The sequence below is a fragment of the Mastomys coucha genome, unplaced genomic scaffold, assembly GCF_008632895.1.
Source record: "Mastomys coucha isolate ucsf_1 unplaced genomic scaffold, UCSF_Mcou_1 pScaffold22, whole genome shotgun sequence".
Taxonomy (NCBI): Eukaryota; Metazoa; Chordata; class Mammalia; order Rodentia; family Muridae; genus Mastomys; species Mastomys coucha.
The window spans coordinates 88,087,226-88,094,723 of NW_022196905.1; the positions used below are offsets into that span (position 1 = coordinate 88,087,226).

The 7,498-nt window shown below is 39.6% G+C and overlaps 1 pseudogene; it reads right to left on the bottom strand.

The window, feature by feature from the left end:
* Positions 1-1,838: 1,838 nt before the first annotated feature.
* Positions 1,839-7,498, bottom strand: part of LOC116104596 — a 10,629-nt pseudogene continuing 4,969 nt past the window's right edge.

The window sequence follows — 7,498 nt, forward strand, 5'->3', positions numbered from 1 at the left end:
CATTTGTAATGTATGGCTTGAAGTGAGGATGCTTGCTGCTCAGCAGAGACCAAGAACAAGAAGTGACTAGAGAAGACCAAGCTGAAACCTGCACAAAAGCCAGCTGTGAAGGGGATAACTGCTTCAGAAGGCTTGCAAATGAGTGAGGAACATACTTCTTGGATTGGGCCTGGGAGAGAAAATGTTGCTTACAGTTCCAAGGTAAAAAGTTAACATTTTCACTGTTAAAGGCTATCTTTGACATCCAGGGTAAACTGAGGCTGGACACAGAGTAGGTTGCTGATCACTCAGCTGACTTTTCCCTGAGGGAGCAAAGGTTGATTCTCTGGGGTTGGCAAGAAGCAATCTGTTGCCAGCAAAATATAACCTGGGGCTGATAAGTGGGTTGAGTGATCATATATAATCTCTCTCTCTCATCCTCTCTCTCTCTTTCTCTCTTTCTCTCTCTCTCTCTTTCTCTCTCTCTCTCTCTCTCTCTCTCTCTCTTTCTCTCTCTCTCTCTCTCTCTCTCTCTCTCTCACACACACACACACACACACACACACATACACACACACACATACACTCACAGTGGATGAAGCAAGCTTCAACAACCTCCAACTTCACACATATGCATATGAACATACACAACAAAGCTCCAAGACATTTTTTTCTCCCACAGCTTATATATCCCAGCAATATCTTTCAAGAAGTACAAAAGTAACAATATACTTACATTCTATTGTCTTTAAGTGATAGGTTACAATGGGTATACTAAGAAAAAACATGTTTTGCATACTCTCACAATATTTTATATATTATGGATAAAAGAAATTATTCCCAAGAACCCATGTACATTTGTAACTAAGCAACTTGTTATACATCCGCCAAGTGTAAGCAAGCAAGGTATTTTTCTCAGCCAGTTTCTCTTACAAACAGGCTGCACTTTGTGGTTAAAAAGTAATCTTACAAAAAATCTTTAAGGGCATCACAAATCTAAACTTATATATAAAAACCAGTCATTTTTACTTTAAATCTTTAGAATGCATATTAGGGAACTGAGGGCAAAAGTGGGTACAAGAAATTAATAATCAACTTAATCACCAGCCCAGGTTTAGCAAGAGAGGCACATGAGCTAGTGCCTGGTATCAACTCACCCTGGCACATGAAGTCACAGCAGGACTAGGCAATTCTCTCCCACTGAGGCCAGAAAAGGCAGCCCAGTTAGGGGAACAAGATCCACAGGCAGGCAACAAAGGGACAGTCTCCTGCAGGAAGACTGTCTTAGTTAGGGTTTTACTGCTATGAACAGACACCATGACCATGGCAAGTCTTATAAAGGACAGCACTTAATTGGGGCTGGCTTATGTGTTCAGAGGTTTCAGTCCATTATCATCAAGGCAAGAGCATGACAGCATCCAGGCAGAGCTGAGAGTTCAACATCTTCATCTGAGGATGGATAGTGGAAGACTCACTTCCAGGCAGCTAGAGTCAGGGCCTTAAGCCCACATCCACAGTGATACATCTATTTCAACAAGGCCACACCTAATAGAGCCACTCCCTGGGCCTAGCATATACAAACCATCACAAAAACCAACCTGTATACTTGCTACATATGTTATGGGATGGGGTGCAGGTTTGTCCAGCCCATGTTTCAGTTGGCACTTCAGTCTCTGGAAGCCTCCAAGGTTCAAGGTTAGTTTACCATGTTGGTATTCTTGTGAAGTTCCTATTCCCTACAGATGCCTTAATCCTTTCCCTAAGTCATCTATAAGACTCCCAGAGCTCTGTCTAATGTTTGGCTGTGAGTCTCTGCATCTGCTTCTATCACCTGCTAAGTGGAGGCTATTAGAGGACAGTTAATAGTAGGTTCCTACCTGCAAGCATAACAGAGTACCGTTAATAGTGTCATGGATTGGTACATGTCTATGGCATGGGTCTCAAGTCGGGTCAGTCATTAGTCAGCCATTGCCTCAGTCTCTGCTCCATCTTTGTCCCTTTTGGGTCCAAGGTTCTATGAGTGAGTTGCTGTCTTTATCCCTCTTGGGAGTTCTGCCTGGCTTGAGGAGGTAGCCACTTCAGACTCCCACTGCTAGGAGTCACCCTCCTACACTTTCTTGACCCTCCCCACATCCCAAGTCTCTGGCAATCCTAGAGAGGCATCCCTAACCTCCAACTTACCTGCTGTAGATTTCCATCCTCTTTCTCCCCTGCTCTCCCTATACCTCATCCTCTCACCCAGATCCCCTCTCCACCCTCTCTCCCATCAAGTTCTCTCCTTCTGTCCACCTTCGATGTCCATTTTGTTTCTCCTTCTCAATGAGATTTAAGCATCTTCACTCGGGCTGTCTTTGTTGTTTGGCTTCTTTGAGTCTGTGGATTGTAGCATGGTTATCCTGTACTTTAGGACTAGTATCCACTTATAAGTGAGTACACAGCATGAGTGTCCTTTTGGATATGCCTAGATTACCTCACTCAGGATGATCTTTTCTACTTCCACCCATTTTCCTGCCAGTTTCATGATATCAATGTCAATGTTTTTCATCACTGAGTATTCAACTGTGTAAACTAGCCACATTTTCATCATCCACTCTTCACTTGAGGGACATCTGGGACATTTCAAGTTTCTTGCTATTATAAATAAAGCTGCTATGGGCATAGTTGAGCAAATGTCTTCATAGTATAGTGGAGCCTCTTTTGGATATATAGACAGTAGTGGTATATCTGGGTCTTCTTGTAGAACTATTCCAAGTTTTCTGAGAAAACTGCCAAATTGATTTCCAGAGGGGCTATACAAGTTTGCACTTCCACCATCAAAAGAGGAGTGCTCCATTGCTCCATATCCTCAAAATTATGTGCTGTCACTTGAGATTTTAATTTTTGACTAAAATCATTGAACTTCTCTAAATGTACTTCAGCCATTTGAGATTTCTTTGATGAATTCTGTTTAGCTCAGTGCCCAATTTTGCAATAGGGTTATTCGGTTTGTTGGTGTCTTGACTTCCTGAGTTCTTTATGTATTTTTGGATATTAGCTCTGTCAGATGGAAGGTGGGTAAAATTTTTATTCCCCATTTTGTAGGCTTCCATTTTGTGCTATGGATGGTGTCCTTTGCCTTACAGAAGCTTTCAGTTTCATGAGGTCCCATTTATTAATTGTTGATCTTAGTGCATGAGCTATGAAGTTGTCTCCTGTAGGAATGCGATCCAGTTAATTCCCCATTTTCTCATGTATTAGACTTAGTGTATCTGGTTTTATATTGAGGTCTTTGACCCACTTGGACTTGAGTATTTTACAGGATGATAAATATGGATCTATTTACATTCTTCTACATGCAGACATCGAGTTAGACCAGCATCATTTGTTGAAGATCCTTTTTTCTGTTTTCTGTCTTGGGCTTTGTCAAAAATCAAGTGTCAATAGGTGTGTGGGTCATCAATTCAATTCCATTGATCAACTTGTCTGCCTCCATATCACCATGCAGTTTTTATTACTATTGCTCTGTAGTACCACTTGAAGTAAGGGATCATGATAACTTCAAAAGTTCTTTTATTGTTCAGGATTTTTTTAACTCTTCTGGGTTTTTTGTTTATTCATTTGAAATTGTGAATTGCTCTTTCAAGGTCTGTAAATAATTGTGTTGGAGTTTTGATGGGAATTCCATTGAGTCTGGAGATTGCTTTTGGTAAGATGAACATTTTCACTATGTTTATCCTACCAATCTATAGAGAAATGGCATGACTCCCAGCCTGCTAGATGTGAGGTGACATAAGGATTTCTATAAATCTCAAGCATACTGGGACATGGAAAAGGCATATTTTCCCACCCAAGACTCCCTGTTGTTTGGCCAATTTAGCTGCATTCCTGGAGAAGTGGCCTTCCTGATCATTTCCTCATGAGAAACTTACTTTGTTTTTAGTTAAACTAAGCAAACTTAGAAGAGGTGGAGACTGCTGACAGATTTCTCAGTCTGCAAGTTTGGGTCACCTAGAACCTGGATAAGTTATTGCTTGAACTATAGAAGCTGTTGAGAATTAGAAGCTATAGGAAATCCTTATTCTGCTTACCTATAAAAGATGCCTGAACATTCAATAAGCTATGCAATGGCACACTGTTGCTATGCATACCCTGTGTACTGATAACTGCGACTCTACCCTTGGGACATCTATGTGATCGTTTCATGTCCTGATATCTTCCTCATTTTCTTTCCCCAAAGACTTGAAGTTCTTGTCAAACAGGTTTTCATTTGCTTGGTTACACAAAGATATTTTATATTATTTGTGACTATTGTGAATGGTATTATTTGCCTAATTCCTTTTTCAGCCCATTTATTATTTGTATAAAGCCAGGTTACTGATTTTTTTATTTTAGTTAATTTTCTATCCAGCCACTTTGCTGAAGGTGTTTATTAGCTATCAGAGTTCTCTGGTAGAATATCTGGAATCATATACATGTGCTATCACATCAGCTGTGACTAGCAATAGTTTGACTTCCTGTTTTCCAATTTGTATCCTTTTGATCTCCTTTAGTTGTCTTATTGCTCTAGCTGGGACTACAAGTACTACATTAAAGAGACAGGGAGAGGGTGGACAGCCTTGTTCCTAATTTTAGTGGAATTGCTTTAAGTTTCTCTCCTTTTTATTTGATGTTGTTGACTTGCTATATATTGTCTTTATTGTATTTAGGTATGCACCTTGTATCCCTTATCTCTCCAAGACTTTCAATATAATACGATGTTGGATATTGTTAAAGTCTTTCTCAGCAGCATGTAATTTTTTTCCCTTGGTATGTTTATATGGTGGATTACATTAATGGATTTTTGTACACCACCCCTGCTTCCCTGGTATGAAGTCTACTTGATCATTTTGGATTATGTCTTTGATGTTTTCTAAGGTTCAGTTTGCCAGTGTTATATTGAGTATTTTTGCATTAATGTTCATAAGAGAAATGTGTCCAAACTTTCTTTCTTTGTTGAGGCTTTGAGTGGTTTAGGTATCAGGGTAACTCTGGCTTCATTTTCTGTTTGACAATGTTCCTTCTGTTTCTATTTTCTGGAATAGTTTGAGGAGTATTGGTATTATCTATTCTTGGAAAGTCTGGTAAAATTCTGCACAAAAAAAGCATCTGTCCTTGGACTAGTTTTGGTTGTGAGACTTTTAATGATTGCTTCTTTTATTCTTGGGGGTTTATCTTAGTTACAGTTTTCCTGCTATGAACAGACATTATGACCAAGACAACTCTTATAAGGAACATAAAATTGGACCTGGTGTACAAGTTCAGATGTTCAGACCATTATCATCAAGGCAGGAGCATTCCAACATTCAGGCAGAGCTGAGAGTTCTACATCTTCATCTGAAGGCTGCTAGTGGAAGACTAGCTTGCAGGCAAGTAGGATGAGGATCTTAAAGCCCACAATGACTCCAACAGGGCCATACTTTCTAATAGTGCTACCAACTGGGCTGAGCATACACAAATCATCACATTGTTATAGGACTAGATCATTTACCTAATCTTGATTTAACTTTGTAAGTTTTTAAAACTTTTATTGCATTATGATGAGAAAAGTTACATGATTTCAATTTATCTGAATTTGTTAACATTTAAAAATATATTTTAAGTAAATAGAATTAAATTGCATTCTTGTTTCCCTTTTGTACCCCAACTCCTCCCAGAGACCCCCTTCAATACCTACAATATCTTTTTTTTCATATTCCTTAAAATTTACAAAATATTATAACAATAAAAATGAGTATTATAAAAGTTGTTTGATATAAAACAACAATCAATTTAACAGTCTTATATAGATGTTTGTCTACAGCAATACTGAAAATACGTATGTTTTTCTCAATATAAATTTTAAATAACTCCAAACATATTAACTGTATATTTCAAAATGATACATCACTACTAGTATTTTCTTAAATGAACATAAATATATAAAGTTTTTTTGTTTGTTTGTTTGTTTGTTTGTTTGTTTTGTATTTAGTAGAGTTTAAAATCTTGGATCTTACTGTGGTACAAGCCCAAAATAATAACAATTTTTAGACATTAGATTTCATTGTAATAAGGCTGTACTTCAATGACCCTCACAGCGCCAAGGGATTTTACCTCCATTGTAGCTAAGCTGAGAGTTAACAGTTCTACTGCTCCAAGGAATGAATTGTAGGCACGATTTTTGGATACAGACTTCCTGCTTTGGCCAAAACTACTTGACTTAAGTGAGTGACCTTATTCTCAGGCCACAGAGAACAGGTTACATTCATTTAAGAAATGGTTGTGTGTATTAAGATGGTCTATCCATAAAGTCGTTCACCAACTGTTTCAATAAACAATGGTTCTGCTTGGAGGGTGGCACAGACATTAGGTGCGGGTAAGAATCCGGTTCATTAGCTGTGATAATTTGGAAAAGCATTCATCTTAGAGAAAGAGTAACTTATAAAGTCCTCTTCTTAAACTTGATACAAGAGCTACAAATGTTAAGCAAAGCATTCAGTCTCACTCTTTGTTGTTCTCTTTCTTACAATCCACCTCTCAAGTTAATTGTCTATGTCTCCTCTTTAAGGGCTTATACCTCTTTACCTGTGTTCTCTTGTATTTCTTTAAGGGAGTTATTCATGTCCTTCTTAAATTCCTCTAGCACTATTGTGAGATATGATTTTAGATCCAAATCTTGCTTTTCCGGTATTTTGGGATATCCAGTACTTGCTGTGGTGGGAGTACTAGGTTCTGAGGAAGCCAAGTAGTCTTGGTTTCTGTTGGTCGGATTCTTGTGTTTGCCTTTCGCCATCTGTTATCTCTGGTGTTAGATGTTCTTGATGTCTCTTGCTTGCTCCTCCTGTGGGTCTGTAAGCCTGTGTCAGTACTTCTGGGAGATCAGCTCTCCTCTGGTAAAACCTGGGCACAGATGGCTATGGATCAGTTGTCCGTCCTAAGTCCAGAGGTCAGAGCACACCCTGGAGACAGGATCTGTACTTTCAAGAAATGTGCAGAGAGGGCTATGGGTCTGTTGTCCCTCCTAGGTGTGGTCTGAGGCAGAAATGATCCTGACCAGGCTGCCCTGCGACTTGTGAGGCCTGTGCCTCCCGGGTGGTCCCACCTTAAAAAGCTACCAGGGAGAAAATGGTGGATCTCACCTGGGTCCCTGCTTTAAAGCACTCCCTGAAGGCAGGCTCTCCGCGTGCAGGGAAGGGGCAGAGAGGGTATCAGATCCACCTCTGTCACTTGGAGGCTGAGAGGATCCTGTCCCTGCCGCCCTGTTCGATTTGTGAGGCCTGTGCCTCCTGGCTGGTCCCACCTTAGAGGTGGATTTGTTGAAAGATTACTTTCTTGCTTCTTCTAGGGTGTAGTTTTGCTCCTTATGTTGGTGTTTTCCATCTATTATCCTTTGTAGGGCTGGATTTGTGGAAAGATATTGTGTAAATTTGGTTTTGTTACAGAATACCTTGACTTCACCATCTATGGTAATTGAGAGTTTTGCTGGGTATAGTAGCCTTGGCTGGCATTTGTGTTCTTGTAGGGT